Source organism: Pongo abelii, chromosome 5 (genome assembly GCF_028885655.2).
Source record: "Pongo abelii isolate AG06213 chromosome 5, NHGRI_mPonAbe1-v2.0_pri, whole genome shotgun sequence".
NCBI lineage: Eukaryota > Metazoa > Chordata > Mammalia > Primates > Hominidae > Pongo > Pongo abelii.
In genome coordinates, this window is record NC_071990.2 from 116,410,955 (window position 1) to 116,429,749 (window position 18,795).

The window sequence follows — 18,795 nt, forward strand, 5'->3', positions numbered from 1 at the left end:
CCAGAGGAGAGTTAACATTGCCTACATAAATATCTACAATGCAAATGAAAGCAGGTGCAGTATAATAAATTAAAATTGAGATGAGTATAATACCTAGGCAATAAACTTGCTAATTGTGGTTGTAAAATATGTTTCTTGGCAATCCAGTAGCCAAAAACAGAAAAGAAATGGTCACATCAAATCACCTGTAATAAAAAATAGACTGGGTACTCAGAGCAATGTAACTCTTCCACATGTTGAAGTATCCTGAGTTTTCAAAAGGAGAATAGCAACTCGTGGTACTATAAACACATTCCTCAGCACCATCCTTACAATGAACAGGGCAATGAGAATTTCAAAGGCACTTTTGGATAACATCCTTCCAGGTAGGCTGAAAGCAAAATAAGAACAATCTTTTTGTCGATCAAAATTATATAGCCTAATTTCTGGATTAGGTTAAGATGGAAAAAGTACACTCTCTCTCCCAGGAAACACCACCAAAATCCCTTGGACAGTGCAGTGAATATAGGCAGAGAAATGTCCATGAAAAAGAGTCTCTTTTAGTCCAGAGAACTTGGAAGGGCCATGTCTATGGGACGTATGCATCTAAGAGGAAATCCTCTTTTTGTATTTTCTTTCTTTTTATTCTCTCAGCGTTACCTCAAAGCAAGCCCCTCTTAGGAAACTGCACTCCTGCGAAAATGTGGTGAAATAGCAATAGTGATGGCAGTGACAGTAGAGATGGCAGTCACCTAGGTACTAAAACACTGATAAAAATATTCTCATTCCTGACTAGAGAAACATGAAAGGAGCTCCTGTGGTCGAAGCATATAGGGGGAATCTCTGTTACTTGTTCTCTTTTGTCACTTTTCCTCAAAACAGACCTATTTGCAGAAAGATTGTAACAGCTTGGGAGACAAAATTTTCAGCTTTCTAGCCAGAGCACCAAAAACTGGTCCTTTGGGAGCTATAATATGTTAGAGAATTACAGGGGGTGGAGGATACAGAACAAGGTCCCTTAAAACCCTATATAATGTCCTGAACTTACTCCTGATCTGTACAGGTGAGGGAATGATGTAGAACAACAGAGCAAAGGCTTATGGAATGGAAATACTCTACAGATGGCCATTCAAGTGCCATTTATTTGACTCACTCCTGAGGACTGGATAAATAGAATGAACCAAAATAGCACTGAAAGGTATTAAAATCAAAACTAAGATTGGAACTGCAGACCACAGAAGGTGAATCTGGACTGCTTCTTGTGACATTAACTAGCAAACAACAAAAGGTACACATTCAGCAGAGGATTTTAACAAGACACAGAGACATAATCTTCAAAATTTCCGGGATACAATATAAAATTATTCAACCTAAAAAGAGGGGGAAAATGTTAAAAATTATTAAGAAAAAAGATGATCAATAAACAATCACAAAAGGATCCAGATGCTAAACTTAGAAAAATGTTTTAAAGTAACTATTCTACCTGTGTTTTATAAAATACGATGAAAAACTCTTGAAATGAAGGGGAAGATAAAACTTATCAACAAAACTGGTAAGTGAAAAACTACCAATTAAAAGTCTAGAACTAAAAATAAAATAAATTAAAACTTCAACAGAGGAGTTCAATCACAGAATGAAAATTATAAAAGAGTCACTGAACTTGCAGATAGAAATTATCCAAGCTACATCAAAAGTAACTATTGAATAAATGGAGCTTAAGAGACCTGTGTGACAACATCAGAAGTTCTAATATCTGTGTCTTTGGAGTTCCAAAAAAAGAGAAGAATGTTCTGTACGTGTGCATGTGTGCCTGTGCACACACATAAACACACACAATGTAACTTGCTAAACATTACCAAAAATTGGGAAAATACATAAATTTACAGATTCAAAATCTCAATGAACTCAAGCCGAACACATTGAAAAGAAAACCATGACCAGACACATAATCAAACTGCTGAAAAGCAAAGATTAACAAAAACAAGTCTTGAAATTAGCCAAATGAAAACAAAACATTGCTTGCAGATAAACAACTCAAATGCCTGAAGAGTTCTCATTATAAAAATGGGTGCCAGAAGACAGTGGAAGAATATTTTCAAAGTATAGAAAGAAATGAACTGTTAACCCACAAATCTAGATTTAGTGTAATATCTTTCAGGAATAATGACAAAACAAGGATTTTTTTCTCACTTGAAGGGAAACTAACATAATTTATCACCAGTAGAGCTAGTCTAAAATAAATGTTAAATAAATTTCCTCGTGATGAAGTACAATGAAAAAAGAGAGAAACTTGGAATTTCAGGAGAGAAAGTAAAGCAGAAGAATTGGTAAATACCTGAGTAAATACAACCAATTTCCTACTCTTATGTAAAATAGGTGTGATTGTAAAAAGTGATAATTATGAGGGTTTCAACGTATGTAGACACAATACATATGAACAACAACAACAAAACAGTAGAGAATAAAGACATTTATAATGTGATAAAGTTTATCATTTTTTTTTTTTTTTTTTTTGAGACAGAATCTCGCTCTGTTGCCCAGGCTGGAGTGCAGTGGTGCGATTTCGGCTCACTGCAAGCTTCGCCTCCCGGGTTCACTCCATTCGCCTGCCTCAGCATCCCTAGTAGCTGGGACTGGGACTACAGGCACCCGCCACCACACCTAGCTAATTTTTTGTTTTTGTATTTCTAGCAGAGACGGGGTTTCACCACATTAGCCAGGATGGTCTCGATCTCCTGACCTCATGATCCACCCGCCTCAGCCTCTCAAAGTGCTGGGATTACAGGCATGAGCCATCACGCCTGGCCAAATTTCTCCTTTTTTACTTGAAGTGGTAAAATATTAACTCTAAGTAGAATGTGTAAAAAGTTACGTATACCTGTATGTATGTATGTATGTAGGGCAACCATTGAAAAACAATATAGAGACAAAAAGGCAATATTTTTGTTAAAATGGAATTTTAAAATATTCAAATAACCAAAAGAAGTATAAAAGGGAAATCAGCAGAACAAACATAATGACAATAAAATTAATAATCATTCATTAATAATAAAATAGAAGACCTAAACCCAATATTGAGCAAACAGACCAACTAAAAGAGAACGTCAGATTAGATAAGTAAAATAAGTCACAAGATGTATTTTGTATCTTTTATATCTACCAGAAACTTTATGTATAATGAAATAAGGTCATTAGAAAAAGGATGGAAAAAGACGCAGTATGCAAACACTAATCAAATATTAAAGTGGCTATGTTATTACTAAAAAAGTAAACTTCAAAAGAGGGAAAACAACCAGGGATAAAAAGGTTCACTAAATAATAAGCTTACCATGAAGCCATAGCAATGTCTATACGTGAAACTTAGAGCTGCAAAATACATGAGGCAAAAAATAACATAACTGAAAGGAGACATAGAAAAATCCACTAATGGTATATACAACAATATAAATGAATCTCAAAAACATTATGCTAAGTGAAAAAAGCCAAACAGAAAGTTTCATATTGAATGACTCCATTTATATGACATTCTGGAGAAAAAAATCAAAGCTCTCAGAAAAGTGGTTACCAGGGCATAGAAACAAGGTAGTTGCTGAAAATATTTTGGGTGACAATTGCACTTGTTCTACATCCTGATTGTGGTAGAGGTTACGTAACTATGCTTTATCAAAACTCACAGAATCATACGTCAAAAAAGTGTATTTTTATTAAGTGAATTATAAATAAACAAATCACTAAATTATAGATAAATGAATTGGCGATGTAGCTAAAAATTGCACCCCTCTGTTGCTCTGACTTAATACAAAAAATTTTTAGAAATCTGAAATAATGAATCTCAGTTTTCTCAAATAAGAGAAATACTTTGTAGGATAGAATGTCTTTTCTTTTCCTGATACTTTCTTCCTCTCTGTGTACATCCCATTTTCTTGTGACTGTGTAGCTTCTTGCACTAGAACCAGCTCCTATTTCTCCACATCATTAATATTAGGCTTTGCCAGGCAATCTTTGCCCAGTGAAGTCTGGGCAAAATTAAGATTGTACCGAGTGTGAGCCTAGTCCTTAAGAGATATCGAGGGTTTTCTTTCATATATCTTGTTTTTCTCCCATTGGTAATAGATAATGTATGTCCAACTAGCACCCCCCCTTTTTTTTTTTTTTTTTTTTTGAGACGTAGTCTTGCTCTGTAGCCCAGGCTGGAGTGCAGTGGCGTGATCTTGGCTCACTGCAACCTCTGCCTCCCAGGTCTCAGTTCAAGTCCAAGCAATTCTCCTGCCTTAGCCTCCTGAGTAGCTGGGATTACAGGCACGCTCCACCATGTCCAGCTAATTTTTTGTATTTTTAGTAGAGATAGGGTTTCACCATGTTGGCCAGGCTGGTCTTGAACTCCTGACCTCGTGATCCACCGGCCTCAGACTCCCAAAGTGCTGGGATTACGGGCGTGAGCCACCGCGCCCGGCCTAGTCCACTTTCATCTCAGGGAGATGAAAGACACACGTAGCAGACCTGACCCAACCTGTAGTTTGAAGCCAAACCCAGACAAAACCAGCATAGATCAACCAACCAAGAGATAATTTGCTGACATATAGGGCAAATGAATTATTATATTTTAAGCCATTGAGTTATGAGATGATTTACTAAGCCACATTAATGCCCAAAGCTGATTAAATAGACTTTATGATATTAAAAAATGGTCCCATATCCTTAATGATAATAATTATGCTTTTATTAATACTATCTGTTGATAGGGAGAAAGGATTACAGTGAAAGCTACTATAAATCCAAAAATAATTATTAAGAAAGCTATATTTTGTTTGTCACAATAGCATTTTTATACATTTAAAAATGTAGTACATACACAAAAAGCTACTATTCAGTCTAGTTAATATTCTTGATATAATTACGGAAAATTAGAACATTTTTTGTGATAATTCTATACTCGCTCCTCATCTATATCCATCCCAATCACCCCTCAGTGCCTTCAGGAAGGGATGTCAAAAGCATTGGTTGAAATTCTTTGAACTAGAAAATAGCTTTTAAAACAAATCTCCATAGATATACTACTTTTCCTCAACTAAAGCTTCAAAATTATTTAACAGTCTTAAATTCAACATGATTATCTCGCTAAGAGGACTGTGAAGTATACCAATTATAAGTTGTAAGATAAGAGTGGTGCTAATATTTTTTGATGGTAAGCCAATCTATGAGTAAGATTAATATCTTAAAAAAAAAACAGAGAAGCTTAACAAAGACATAGCTACCACTCCTTACTCAGGTATCCATTGATTCATGTACTTTCAAATGCTTATTCAAGAAATATTTATGAAGTACCTGTTGGTGCTTAGCAGTGAGGATACATTCCTGAGTAAAATAGATGGTCCTTGTTATCATGGTGCTTACAGTATTGTGTAAGAGACTATCATAAGCTAAATAGTCACATAAATGTGTAAGTCCAAGCTCTGGCAAATACTCCAACAATAAAAACAATTTAAGAGAATATTAGTGGGGCATCTATCTAATTTGAAGGATCAAAGAAGACTTTCCCAAGGAGGTGACATTTAGTGGTAGTAAAAAACCATGAGAAAAAAAGGAAGTCTAGGCAAAAGGACTAAAAAGCCTATGCAAAGAGCACACAGACAATTGAAATAAGTTGTGTCTGAGGGCCAGAAACAAAGCCAGAGGTATTGAATCTCAGGGAAAAAAGTGAAGAGTGGCATTAAATGAGGCCGCAGAGGAGAAATGATCTGGACTTCACCAGTCCTGTGGGCCAGGAAAAAGGTTTAGGTATTGATATCAAAGCAATGGGAAACCATTTGAGGCTTTTAATCAAATGAGTGGCATGATAAAATTTTTACTTTTGTAATAAATGAATTCTTTTTTTTTTTTTTGAGACAGAGTTTCGCTCTTGTTGCCCAGGCTGGAGTGCAATGGCGCGATCTTGGATCACTGCAACTTCTGCCTCCCAGGTTCAAGCAATTCTCCTGCCTCAGCCTCCCTAGTAGCTGGGATTACAGGCATGTGCCACCACGCCTGGCTAATTTTGTATTTTTAGTAGAGACGGGGCTTCTCCATGTTGGTCAGGCTGGTCTCAAACTCCTGACCTCAGGTGATCTGCCCGCCTCGGCCTCCCAAAGTGCTGGGATTACAGGCATGAGCCACTGCACCTGGCCTGTAATAAATGAATTCTAATGAGGACAATCAAATTAGGAATAACAGGAGACCAGGCAAGAGATAAAGATATCTTAGCTGAGAAATGGAATATGTGATATAAAGAGAAGAAGACAAATGTGAGATCTATTTAGGAAGCAAAGTCAAAGTGGCTTAATGATAGATTGGGAATGGGGCGAAGAAGAAGGAGGTGCAAATAATGGATCTTAGAATTTGCTTTCACATAGCAAATATAATCCATTTATTCTACTTACTCACATAAGAAGAGAACCAGAGTTGATGGATTAAATCACAATTTCTGTTTTGAAACTAAAGAGTTCACAGTACCTTCAAACATCAAATTCATAAGTTGTGCATTTGTGAGTTTGAAGCTTAGAGAAGAGCTAGAGGTTTTAAAAGCAAGATAAGAGAATTATTTAGAATGTATATTTTTTAAAAAATACAGCACAGAAAAAAGTCGACTAGAAAACGACCAAAATGTCAAGATTTTGGTATTACCAAAGGTAGTCATTGGTGACATTTGTGACAGCTCTAAGTGGAGTGTGTTTATTTCTTGGAGTAGTAAGAGCTAAAATTGATTAGGAAGAGATTCAGAGTTATGAGGAACATAGAAATGTGGCCAGGCAGCATGAAGGGCCAAGTATGTTGATGACTATATTTAGTTCATAGTTACCAATCTACTCTATTTTTAATTTTTTCAGCAGTAATTAACTACCTGAAGGTTGAGCTCAAATATTTCTTCAGAGAAGAAATTTTGTGGAGAAACATAGTATGTTTTGGTTTGTTTTGATGTACTGATAAAAACATGTCAAGGATCTACCATCCTTTTCCAAAGAGCAGGTGTTCAAAAAAGTAATCTCATTGGAGGTACCCAGTAAGAAAATGGGCTTTATTTGCTGACGAAGTGTTTTTCCCTTTAAAATCATTTTGAATTCCCAAGGAAGGAGGGATACTTTGGCAATTCACACATGGACATAATTCCCTGGCTTGATTAACAATTTTTGTTACCTACCTATTCCCTATAAGCATTGGAGTATATAATCTATTACCTACAATATAGTTGCCATCCCATTGTCTTGAGTAAACAGTTAAATGAGGTATAATTCATTGAAAAAAGAAGACATGTCATTAAATAAGTGGATGTTTAACTTCCCAGCATAAATGAATGTACTTAAGTAAAGGGATAAGATTATCAATGACATGCCAGATAAATATTACAGATGTTAATAAAAAATAATGACAATAATTTTAGAATAAAATGCACGCCCTTTCCATCACTTCACTTTTTGACATTATTTAAATTGTTGGGCAAGTTATCTATTGAGATAGGAAGAATTCTAAGACCACACAAATAACCTATGCTCTTGTATAATCAATCCACTTCCTGTGTGAGTGAAACCTAATGAGTGTACTGGGATATCCTCACCATGATTACATTACATAATGTGGTAAAAGACATTTTGAAGATGAATTTAGGCCAGTTGACTTTGAGTTAATAAAAAGATTTTCTCTGGTGGGCCTGACCTAATCAGGTGAGTCTCTTAAAAAATACAGTGAGAGAGATTCTCCTACTGGCTTTAATGTAATAAGTTACCGTCTTATGAGAAGACCATGGCTAGGACTTAGAGGCAGCCGCTAGGAGCTGAAAGCAACCCTAGTCAACAGCCAGGAAGAAAATAGGGACCTCAGTCCCACATGGCCAAAAAAACTAAATTCTGCAAACAACCTGAATGAGCTTGGAAGAGGAATACAGGCTCCAGTTGAAAATACAGGACAGCTTACACTTTGACCTTGGTCTATGAGATTCAGCAAAGAGCCCAGCTGCAGTGTGCCTAGACTTCTGACCTATACAAACCACGATATAATAAATGAATGTTGTTTTAAGGCATTGCTTCTGATCATTTGTATGCAGCAATAGAAAATTGATACATGTATTATGGCCACATCCATTTTGTAATGATTAATCCATAACATTCTTCCACATGAGAATTATCACTTCTGTCTTCTACTTAGAAATCATTATAAAATATCTGTTAAATTTTAGAAACTAATTTTGATCTCAAGAAAATTAAGAAGCAATAAAAAATATTCACAGGCCACTTATTCACTTATTTATTTAAAAACATTGTAGGGTTTTTTTTTAAAAAAAAAACCTATAGGAACCCATGGGGTCCTATAAGGAGATCGGAGTGTACGTGGAAGTGAGAAATGTATAATCTTACAATGTAAGAATAGCTACTTCATCACATAAGCCAACAAAAATGTTGACCATGCTTTTTAGCACCAAAATGTTAACATCTGGATATATATGAGTGGTAGCAATATAAATGCAGCATTAAAATCTTTACATCTGAAATTAAGTATCAGGCTGTACTGAGAAGCCAGTCATGGCCATCAGATTTTCATTGCCTATATAGGGTATCAAAAAGCAGTAATTTCAAAGTACTCATTTGGGCTTTTCCAATTACCACTTTCCTGGGCATCAGAGAACTTTACAGTTTCTAAATGCAACTCAGAAAAACCCTTTTAACTTCTCAGTATAAAAACGTAGCAGAAATTCTTCACAAATATCATACACTCAGTAAAATAAACATTCTTAATAACACTTTGGCCTTTTTATATTGCTTCAATAGATAGTACGCTATTATTAGTTATCTCTGAACTTGTTTGATTTAGAAATAATTTGACATGTATTTTAAGGAATTATTGGCTTATAGGAACTTATGAGAAGACAGAAGAATATGTTATGGTTACACCTTTGATTATAGTCCTTGCAATTGGAAACAGTGTTAAATTGCTGACTTATTACTTAAAATATAAATTATGCATTTTTCTTACACTAGACCTCAGATAGTTATGCAGGGAAGAGAATGGGGTGGTTTAGAGCAAACCTCATGAACAAACTCTCACTTCTATAAAAAGAATAATTACTTATAATAATTACTTTGGAAGTGAGCACCTGGCTTTCTTTCCAAAATTTGTATTAGTCAGCGTTATTTCTCAAAATTTGTATTAGCATTAGTCAGCTTATCTCAATAGCCAATATCTCAATGGCTTATGACACCTAGCCTGAAGGAGCAGTCTCTGTGTGGGACATGTGTATTTTCACAGTAGAGGACAAGAAGAAGGGCTGAGAGAAACAATGCAACAGTATTAAAAGCTTCTGCTCAGACATGGCGTATGTCACATTGGCTGACGTTCCATTAGCAAAAGTAAGTCATATAATCAAGCCATAGTGCAATGAGGCAGGGACAGCTTCTTTTCACAGGAGGGGAAATGACAAAGCAATGGGTAGAGATGTATAATCTTACTGAGATGGGGGAATGAATAACTATAAACAATAGTACAATCAAACCTAGAATCGAGAGAAACAAGTATCAGCAGATGGATGGATATGAAAATTTATATTATAGATATAGATATATCAATAATATATCTATATATCATATAATAATATTCTAACATGAAAGAATTGTTAGATACTATTAGATACTTAGATATTAGTCATAATATTCTATCATATACTTGAATATTATTCAGTCTTAAAATAGGAGATTCTGACATTTTTGACAACATGGTGAACCCAATTGGCATTATACTAAGGGAGACAAGCCAGACACAGATAGAAAAATACTGCATGAAAATAGTTGAACACATAGAAGCAGAGAGCAGAATGGTGGTTACCAGGGGAGGGGACAGTGGCAGGATGGAAATGGGGAAATTGAGGTCAAAGGGTACAAAGTTGCATTTACATAGAATGAATAAATCTAAGAGATTTAATGTACAATATTAGTTAATAACAGTGTATTATATATACTGGTAATTTACCAAGAGAGTAGATTTTAGGTACTCTTATCACACACACACACACACACACACACATGCACACACACACACAGCAAGAAAGTAACTATATGGGATGATGGGTATGTTGATTTGTTTGACTGAAGTAATCAGCTCACTATGTATTTGCATGTCAAGGTAAGCATATGACAATATTTATATACAATTTTAAAAAACCTTAATAAAAACAAAAAAAATAAAAGTGTTGTCAGAATATATTGTACCTTTTCATAACCTCTTCCAATAAAAATATATTTAAATATTAGTCATTTTAAAGAGGTTCACTGTCTCATAGAGATATTTATACATTTACAGGTCAAACTCAACATTTTTCAAACTTTGGATCATAAATAGCAAGGAGAATTAAGGTATAAACAACTGTCAAATAACTTCTATTCAAGCACCATGGAGAAAAATAGGTGTAAAATATCCTCAGAAGATGAAAACATATTATTTTTAGGAAAAATCAATGAACACATAAGTTTCAAAAGCAGAATGTGAATATTCACCCATTTTAAATTATTTTAAAGTAAAAATCAAATATCACTGAAATCATCACATAATATGTCATTTCCAACAATTCATTTACTTGACCATTTTACTCTGAAAAAAAAAAATAAATGCTAACCACTATTTCCTGACTACTTTAATTTCAGGCCGACCAGCCAGATGAAGGATGCAATCTTCAAAAGTATGCCAGGAATGACTCTAGGTATATCCTTAAGAAATGTATTGCTAAATGTTTAATTTTGTTGGGAATTTTCAACATCATAGATTATGTTTAATACAAAAAGAGAGCCTGTTATATTATGTAACAAGTATTTTTAAAAACTTGTTTAAGTAATATATCTAATAGCACTGTGTAAAAAATATGTCTCATCAACTTATAAATTCACATTGAATTTGTTTTCATTTAAAAAAAGGTATGTTTACCTTTGGTGCCTGAAAAAAAATTTCATAAATTTTAAAATAAAATAATGTTATCTTATAATCTGATATAATTTTATCTTATAATCTAAATAATCTTAAAAATTATTTAAAATAACTTTACCTTATAATCTGATATCTATTTCTAAAACATTTGCAGAATAGTATTATCTTTATAAAATAACACGTGCTTTATATCTATGTGAGTGTATGTGTACCTACAATAATGTGTATCAGCAAATGATAATTTTAGTTACTATTTACTGGAAAGTAGAATGGGTGGGAGATAGGATCAAGAGTTTTAAAAATATGTTTTTGCATTGTTTTAAGCAAGGAGAATACATTCATTTTCTAATAAATATGTCAAATTAAATGTCTAAATCAGAAAGATACTTTTTGTCCTTCACAGTTCAGTTTGAATTTTAGTTTAGTATAGATCCTTGTGAAATTATTAAAATCTTCAAATAACAAAATAGCTATTTTTTAAATAATAACTCTAGATCCAGAATGTAAGGATGTTAAAAGATACATGTAAGAATATTTTTGTTTTATAGGTAGTTTAATCTCAAAAGGTCTCACTTGGTCTCAGTATTGTGAAGTCATCAATGTTATTTCAAGGGCACTATGAACATTTCTGAATGTGTTATATTGCAGAAGAAAAAAGACGTATCTAACCAATTCTCCAACTGTGAAAAATTCATGTAGCTCTCACACAGTTTTTTCATACTTATCTGGATGTTACCTAAATTATTTGTTATACTAAAATTATTTTAATGTATTTGTTTAAAATATACTATGGTATTTTACTTAAACTATAGCGTTTATGGAATATATTTGGAATTTACTTGGTAAAGAAAATTTACTCTGTAGTCTTTAAATGTCATACTTTTTATGAATTTTGCTAAAGATATATTCAAATTTGTATAAGGAACCAGGGAACTCCTGGGAAGAAAGGGAGGCCAAATTGGCCTCCTCTTTCCCACAAATTCAAGGCTACTAAACTAGTTAGAAATGGTCTCTCCCAAAGCCAGTATCTGGCAAGAGTAGTTGGCCTCAAAGTGGGAAAGATATGCTAAGGCACAAAGCAGATGAATTATGGCTTGAAGTCTCTCAGGACAGACAATAAAACCTTTCTCAAATGCATCATCCTGGAAGAAAGCAATTTTTAAAGAGGAGAGCTTAAGAGCAAAGGCAATAATTTTTTTAAAGAGCTGCAGCTTGGGGAACTCAGTTCAGTTTTGACATTAGCTCAACTTTGGCAAAGTATAACAGTGGTTTTCAAAAGATGGTCCCACCTAGTACCTTATGGGAACACTGAAACCCAGAAGTGCACTCTGCAGTTATGTTGGCAGCAAACTGACTGTGAGGTTTACATCTAACCTTCTTTCCTTGGATATAACATGGAGTGGCACAAACATTACCCCAGCAGAATCAGCAGCACCTGTCAACAGAGGCCTCTTCAGGCTATGTGTTTCAAAGCCTGTGCCAGGCTCCTGCTGTGGAAGCAGAACAGGACTGAGCTGCTGAGCTGCATCCTTCTGAAACAACCAGCTTCAGGTATGATTGGGAAGTTCTCCTGCTCAAGGGGGCAAGTATTCTCAAGGCCAAGCATTGAGTTCAGAGAAGGTGCAAATGTGATGGACGCTTCAGATAGGAGAAAGCCCAGTATGGATCTGGGGGTTTCTAAGATATTGACATTGGGAAAGGAGGTTGAGAAGATACAAGGACAGGATACTAGGCTTTCTGCTAAAATGTAGAATATTGCATGTGTTACAGTTTGGAAGCCCTATTGTTTATAAATTGAACCATTATTTACATTAATGTTCATAACAATCTGATTATGTAGACACTATTATCCCCATTTTATAGCAGGAAGAAACAAAAGTATGAGAGTTTTGCTAACATGCCTAAGGCTGCACAAACAGCAGCAAGCATACAGCTTAGGACTTAAATTAAGATTTATCTGATTTAAAGTCTCCTCAGTTTTCAGAACCACAGGGTAAAGAATGTATATTCTATTATAACCATAATTCTAAATATTGAAATGCAGACTTTGATAAGTAGAGTGGCTTGTCTCAGAGCTCAAACCTTAGCAAGTAGCAAAGCCAAGACAAAAACACAGGTTTTCCCATGGTTGACACTACATTTCATTGGCTCTTTAAGTCATTTCTTAAATTATTTTCCTGATTACTTATTAACAAAGAAACTTAGAATGTATTGCATACTTGTTTAGTATGATTTTCCCCCACAGTCTTAGATTTTTGAAATCCAAATTTCCTAAGAGTAAACACTGGGACACTGTTTACTGTCAGATATGCTTCACCAAGTGTATATTTTAGGTGAAAGAAAAATAAAAGCTTTTGTCCAACAGGATACCTCCATATTTGCACTGAAGTTCAGTTTTACTGGTTGCTGAAAGTGCAACTTTATCACGTAGTCATCATTGTTTTCTTATGTTCTTGAACCACAGAAAGAGAATCATTCATCTAGTGGGACTTGTGACAATTTATCTTCAAAGACTTCAAGTAGTGTAGAGTCTATCAAAAGATTAATCAACCGGGAGTGCAATTTTGGTTGAATTAGCAAACTGTCCAAAGTAATTGATTTGGCTTAATACAAGTCCTTGTTTATGAAAGTATAAATTTAACAAAAAATCAGAAAACTGGCAAAATGCCTCAGACTTTGAAATGTTTACAAGTTTAGGTCTTTGAGAATGTAAAATTAGTGCCTATGGTTAAAATACCTTTAATCCTGAGAGTTTAAGGATTAAAAATAATACTAATTAATTTTAAAAGCTTGGAGCTTAAAATTAATACTTAATATGGTACTTAAAGCATATATTTTCTTTATTTCATTTTCCTAGTTTTTACAATTAATACTAAGTATTTTTATCAATTTTTACCAGAGAAAAGAAATCAAATATGAAGGAATTTGTTAGGACATTTTTCTATATTTACAATGTGTAGGTCTCAGTCAAAAATTGTTCATCTTATGTATCAATATCTATTTTTTAATCACTTCACCAATTGTAATTTGTGATAAATTAATTTCTAGAAGATGACTTTATTTCATACCCTGAATGGCAGCCAAGCTTTTATATAAGGTCAAATCATTTTATTCTAATCAAAATTTTGCAGCATCTGAACAATGAGATCTAATTTGCTTTGACAAAATAAGACCTCAGAGTCACAGCAGCATAGCCAGTTTAAGCATATCAACTAATATACCCTTTTCCTTTCAGCAAACATTAATTAAGACCTACTATGAGCCAGGTATTGTAGTTGGCACTTATGGTACTAAAAACAAATAAGATTAAGTCCTTTCTTCACAAGGCATATTGTCTAGTGAGAAGGCATAAATATGAAAAAACAATTATAAATGATATAGAAGTACAGTGATATAGTAAAATACAAAATGCTGTGTAAGCATACAGAAGAGATGGTGTATTAGTCTGTTTTTGCACTGCTATGATGAACTACCTGAGACTGGGTAATATATAAACAAAAGATATTTAATAGACTCACAGTTCTGCATGCCTAGGGAGGTCTCAGGAAGCTTACAATCATGGCAGAAGGCAAAGGGGAAGCAAGGCACGTCTTACACGGCAGCAGGAGAGAGAGCAAGAGAAGGGGGTAGTGCCACACTTTTAAACCATTAGATCTTGTGAAAACTCACTCACTGTCTTCTGAACAGCATGGGAGAAACCACCCCCATAATCTAATCACTTCCCACCAGGTTCCTTTCTCAACAAATGGGGATTATAATTCCAAAGAGATTTGAATGGCGACACAGAGCCAAACCATATCATCCCACCCTTGGCCCCTTCCAAATCTCATGTTGTTCTCACATTTCAAAACACAATCATGTCTTCCCAATAGTCCTGCAAAGTCTTGACTCATACCAGCATTAACTCAAAAGTCCATAGTCCAAAGTTTCATCTAAGACAAGGCAAGTTATTTCTCCCTATGAGCCTGCAAAATCAAAAACAAGTTAGTTACTTCCGAGATACAATGGGGTAAAGTATTGGGTAAATGTTCCCATTCCAAATGGGAGAAATTGACCAAAACAAAGGGGCTACAGTCCCCATGCAAGTCTGAAACCCAAAGGGCAGTAATTAAATCTTAAAGCTCCAAAGTAATCTCCTTTGACTCCATGTCTCATACCCAGGGCACATTGATGCAAGAGGTGGGCTCCCAAGGTCTTGGGCAGCTCCACTCCTGTGGCTCTGCACAGTACAGCCCCCATGGCTGCTCTCATGGCCTGGTGTTGAGTGCCTATGGCTTTTCCAAGTGCATGGTGTAAGCTGCCAGTTGAGCTACCATTTTGGGGTCTGGAGGATAGCGGCCCTCTTCTCACAACTCCACTAGGCAGTGCCCCAGTGGGAACTCTGTATGGAGGCTCCAACCCCACATTTCCCCTCTGCATTGCCCTAGTAGAGGTTTTCCATGAGAGCTCTGCCCCAGCAGGACAGAAATGGCTGGACATCCAGCCATTTCTATACGTCCTCTGAAATCTATGCAAAGGTTCTCAAACCTCAATTTTTGCCCTCTGCATACCTCAGGCCCAACATCACATGGAAGTTCCCCAGGCTTGGGGCTTGCACCCTTTGAAGCAATGGCCCAAGCTGTATGTTGGCCCCTTTAAGCCATGGCCTGGACACGAGGCATCCAGTCTCAAGACTGCACAAAGTAGCAAGGCCCTGGGCCCTGCCCAGGAAACCATTTCTCCTTCCTAGGCCTCTGGGCTTGTGATGGGAGTGGCTGCCATAAAGATCTCTGAAACGCTCTGAAGACATTTTGTCCCCATTGTCTTGGAGATTAACATTTGGCTCCTGGTTACTTAGGCAAATTTCTGCAGCCAACTTGAATTTCTCCACAGAAAATGGGTTTTTCTTTTCTATGAAAACCCATGGTCAGGCTGCAAATTTTCCATACTTTTATGCTTTTCTTCTCTTTTAAACATAAACTCCAATTTCAGACCATCTCTTTGTGAATGTATATGACTGTATGCTCAGAAAAAGCCAGGTAACCTCTTGAACACTTTGCTGCTTAGAAATTTCTTTTGCCAGATACCCTAAATCATCTCTCTCAATTTCAAAGTTTCACAGATTTCTCAGGCAAGGGCAAAATGCTGCCAGTCTCTTTGCTAAACAATAGCAAGAGTGACCTTTACTCTAGTTCCCAGTAAGTTCCTCATCTCCATCTGAGACCACCTCAGCCTGGACTTTATTGTCCATATCACTATCAGCATTTTGGTCAAAACCATTCAACAAGTCTCTAGGAAGTACCAAACTTTCCCACATCTTCCTTTCTTCTCCTGAGCCCTCCAAATTATTTCAACCTCTGCCTATTTCCCAGTTCCAAAGTTGCTTCCACATTTTCAGGTATCTTTATAGCAGTACCCCACTCTCCTGGTACCAATTTTCTGTATTAGTCCATTTTCAACTGCTATAAAGAACTACTTGAGACTGGGTAATTTATAAACAAAAGGGGTTTAATTGACTCATAGTACTGCATGGCTGGGGAGGCCTCAGAAAACTTACAATCATGGCTGAAGGCAAAGGGGAAGCAAGGCATGTCTTACATGGTGATAGGAGAGATAGTGGGAGAAAGGAGAAGTGCTACACTTTTAAAGCATCAGATCTCATGAGAATTCACTCACTATCATGAGAACAGCGTGGAGGAAACTGTCCCCATGATTCAATCACCTCCCACCAGGTCCCTCCCTAGGCAAATGGAGATTACAGTTCAAGATAAGATTTGAGTGGGGACACAGAGCCAAAGTATATCAGAAGGCTATCCAAATCTAGTCTCCCAAGAGCTGTGTCAGAGAAGAGGAGGTGTTGACTACCTAGATTATTCACAAAGAAAGAAGAGGTAACAGCACTGCATTAAGAGGTAAGATCATTCTAGACAGAGGACACATTAGTTTGTTTTGCATCACTATAAAGGAATACCTGCGACTGAGTAATTTATAAAGTAAAGAGGTTTGATTGGCACACAGTTCTGTAGAGAGTACAGGAATCATGGCATTGGCATCTACTCAGCGTCTGGTAAAGGCTCCAGAAGCTTTCAATCATGGTGGAAGGCAAGTGGGGAGCTGGTGTATCACATGGCAAGAAAGGGTGCAAGAGAGAAGGCGGAGGTCTTATACTCTTTTAAACAACCATCACATGATCTAACTGATCATGTTAGATCTCACATGATCTAACATGATCAGTTAGATCTCACATGATCTAACTGATAACCCACTCATCTTGGTGCCCAAGAGGAGGGCACCAAGCCATTCATGAGGGATCTGTCTCCATGATCTAATATCTCCCAATAGGCCCCACCTCCAACATTGGGGATCACATTTCAACATGAGATTAAGAGGTGACAAATATCCAAACTATATCACAGAAGATGACATAAACAATCCAACAGATGTCAAATATGGAACTATGAGTGCTGAGATGCTGTGGCCAAAATTAGTCAAAGAAATAAACATAAACTTCAGTCCAGGAAGCAGCTGGAATTGTGGTGGCTGAATTGGCAGATGGTAAATCAAGGCATAAATTTGTGCTAAGGAACTGAAAATTGGTCTATGGGAGGCATTAGCTTTTTTTCTTTTACTCACTCAGGAACTCTGGGAAGAATGGTTTAAGAGTAACAGGACTGTGAGCAGTGGGATAACTATGAAGATTTTCTCAGTCCAAGTGAAGTTCTTGTCTGGGGCAGTGATAGCAAGGTGAAGAGGATTTGATAGATTTTGAAGGTACTTCAGAGGATAGCTCAACAGCATTTGGAGTTGGAATTTATAAGAACAGGGAAAAGGGGCTAACGTTTAGAATTATTATCTTGCTTTGTTTAATTTCTGTATCTTTTTTTGCCCTGATTTAATAACTACACATTGTATGCATGTATCAAAATATCACACGTATACTATAAATATGTACAATTACTATGTATCAATAAAAATAAAAATAATTTCTGTATTTTTATTGAGGCATGATTATACTTACTAAAATACTGAGATTTTAAGAATAAAGTTTAATAAGTTTTGAAAAACATACATACCTGTGTAGCCCACAACCTAGTCAAGATATAGTACATCCCCAGCTCCTCAGAAAGTCCCCTTCTATCCCTTTTCTGCCAATCTCTCACCTCCAATATAGAGCCACAGTTCTGATTTCTGTCTCCTTGGGTTAGTTTGGTTTGTTCCTTAATGTTTTCATGTGTGTCTAGATGCTTTTTCTCAGCATACTTTTGAGATTAATTCCTGTTTCTGAGTGTTCAAGTAGTCCATTTCTTTTTATTGCTGAGTAGAATTCTACTGTATAATTCTATAATTTGTATATCCATTTTTCTGTTTATGGGTATTTAGGTTATTTACATATTTTTGTTGCTATTTGCTCTGAGACTTTCTCTTTTATTCATGGATTATTTAGAAGTGTGTTTTTAAGTCTCCAAGCCTTCAGAGATTTTCCTTTTAAGTTAACCATATTTATTTCGAGTGTGATTCTGTTGTGTTCAGAGAATACAATGATATCATTCCTTTTAAATTTGTTGAGCTTCGGTTTATGGCCCAATATTATCTATCTCAGTATCTGTTCCATGACTACTTGGAAAAGTGTATTTTCTGCTGATGATTAGTGGAGTATTCTATAACTGTTGATTGGACCTTTTGGTCAATAATTTTGAGTTCTTCTATGGCCTTGTTAATTTTCTGTTCAGTTGTTCTATCAATTGGTAAGAGGGGGAAATGACATCTCCAACAATGATTTTGGATTTCTCTATTTATCTTTTCAGTTCTATTACTTTTAATCATTTTTATAATTTTTTAATTGTGGTAAAGATCTATCACTTTTTGCTTAATATATTTTGTACCTCTGTTGTTTGGCAC

General features: G+C 35.7%; 1 long non-coding RNA gene across 1 annotated transcript in view; it reads left to right on the forward strand.

Annotated features, from left to right (window-relative positions):
• LOC129060045 (uncharacterized) overlaps window positions 1-17,890 on the forward strand; it is a 33,758-nt gene extending 15,868 nt beyond the window's left edge. The window contains exons 2-4 of the long non-coding RNA XR_010140325.1: window positions 10,641-10,696; window positions 12,318-12,468; window positions 17,534-17,890. This is a non-coding gene — a long non-coding RNA (uncharacterized LOC129060045). The remainder of the gene's footprint in view (window positions 1-10,640; window positions 10,697-12,317; window positions 12,469-17,533) is intronic.
• Window positions 17,891-18,795: the final 905 nt, after the last annotated feature.